This window comes from Acinonyx jubatus, chromosome A2, assembly GCF_027475565.1.
Source record: "Acinonyx jubatus isolate Ajub_Pintada_27869175 chromosome A2, VMU_Ajub_asm_v1.0, whole genome shotgun sequence".
Taxonomy (NCBI): Eukaryota; Metazoa; Chordata; class Mammalia; order Carnivora; family Felidae; genus Acinonyx; species Acinonyx jubatus.
Window position 1 is genome coordinate 110,445,113 of NC_069383.1, and position 2,147 is coordinate 110,447,259.

General features: G+C 58.7%; 1 protein-coding gene across 6 annotated transcripts in view; it reads right to left on the minus strand.

Moving 5' to 3' along the window:
* The window catches only part of IQSEC1 (IQ motif and Sec7 domain ArfGEF 1), a 460,032-nt gene that overhangs the window by 281,834 nt on the left and 176,051 nt on the right, over positions 1 to 2,147 (minus strand). The window lies entirely within an intron of this gene.

The window sequence follows — 2,147 nt, forward strand, 5'->3', positions numbered from 1 at the left end:
ATTAGGCCACCTTACAGGAACTTAGAGCCTTGGGGTCCACACAGGCACAGAAAGCCGCAGGGTCTCCTCTGCCCTGGGTGTTCTCATTAGCCAAGAAGTGGAAGGTTCAGACACAGAACTGTATGGCACCTCCTCGGCCCCTCCCCGACCCATGTTCCCAGTGCACCTGGGCCGATCAGCTCGGGGAAGGGGCCACATCGATTCCTGTAACCTGCCTGAGCCGGAGCTGTCTGCACACTCAGAAACCATCGGCTTCCCATTAGGCAGATCAATAGCTTGCACTGGTTTCCAATTTGTGTTTCCAGAAATTCATCTCCCAGCCACCTTTTTAATTAACCCCCTCTACCACACCTGGGGCACAGATAGATCACCCGCCCTGGGCCACCTCTGCAGACCACAGACCACGAGGCTCCGCGAGCCACAGGGGAGCTGCAGGTGTGTTTAAAGCTGACCAGCTGCTTCCCGGTCACCGCAGGAGCTGACCCTGCTGGCTGGATGCCATCCAGTCTGTCCCCTGCTCCTCGCTGAACCCCCGTGGAAGGGGCTGGGTCCTCCCTCACAGAAAGAAAGCACGTGATGAGAGGCCAAGGCACTGTCCTGAGGTCCCCCAGCTGGCAAGAGCTAGGACAAGTGCACCTTTGAGGCAGGCAATTGGCAAAGCGCTCCCCAGATGCCGCAGGACAATGGGGTCTGGCTGGCAGGTGAGCAGGAGGGGCCAGCAGCTGTAGGTTCAGGGCAGGAAAAGGTGGAGGGAGTGTGATCCCCAGGAGCCTCTGCTTTCCCACACCTGGGGTCTCCTGGGTATGCCGCACTGCTCACCTGTCTACCCCTCCGGGGCCTAGCACCCCATCAGTGTCTCCATCACTGCTGCATCCCTGGTGCCTGGCACATAGTAGGTGCTCAGTAATGGCCGCTAAATGAGCAGTAAATACTTGCCGCACTTTGCCCTGGGCAGTGTTCCCAGAGCTTCTCTAAATGACCTTATTTCAATTTCACAGCTGTCCTGGAGGCGGGCATCACTACGGTATGCATTTTATAGGTGGGAAGACTGAGGCCCTGAGGGGTTAAGTGACTTCCCCAAGGTCACACGGCGCGTCGGCGGTAGAGCTGCGATCTGAACTTGACTCTGGAACTGCACTCCACGCTCCCTTACCTATTCCCGGAGGCCTCAGCTCTGAAGGGCAGGAACTGGGGCCTGTGCCCCATGGAACCTCCACCATATATACCATCATGTAAACGTGTTTGCTGAGTGAAGAAATGAGTGAATTATGCACTCCTTGTCCTTTAAGACACAGTACAGTCAACCAGTCTGCTGGCACAAATCTGGAGTGTTTCTGGTCGGGGATGAAGGGGAGAGAGGAGTGAATCTCCTGGGGGACACAGAGGTGACAAGCCTCTCAGTAGTTCCAACTCGGGGGCCATTACTAGGGACCCTCTGATCTCCCCCCACCTCCTTGCTCACCAGTCTGTTATATTGGGGTTCTGCGTCATGTATACAGAGGGCGCAGAGCCATGATTTGGTTTTATGTGGTGTCTTAAGACTTTCCAGTGAGATAAGTGGACTACTGTTGACCCAACATCTGGGCAAAAAGAGCCTGCTATGCCTGGTCATCCAAGTCAGCTTCTGGAGGTGGCCAAAGTGAGACATGAAGGGAAGGGGGCCATGATGGACCCTGCACCTGGGGCCAGTGAGAGCAGGTGAGTCTGGAGCCAGGGCAGAAGGGAGGAGGGGGACGGGAGGGGGGAGGGTGGGGTAGGGAGAGCTGGGACATCCACCGGCTGAGGTCTGGTCCCCAGTGGGTGCACAGGAAAGAGAGGGTGATAGCCAGAGTGTTTCCACCCAGCTCATTCCTTCCCCACCAGGTGGGCAGTCCCTGCAAGGGGACCCGGGGCTCCCACTGCCCACACGCCATTGTGACCCACCCCCGGCGACCCCGCTGCCCACACCCCATTGTGACCCAGCCCCGGGGCTCCCGTTGCCCACACCCCATTGTGACCCACCCCCCGGGCTCCCGTTGCCCATACGCCATTGTGACCCACTCCCCGGGCTCCCGTTGCCCACACGCCATTGTGACCTACCCCCAGGACTCCCGCTGCCCATACCCCATTGTGACCCACCCCCGGGGCCCCCGCTGCCCTCACGCCAT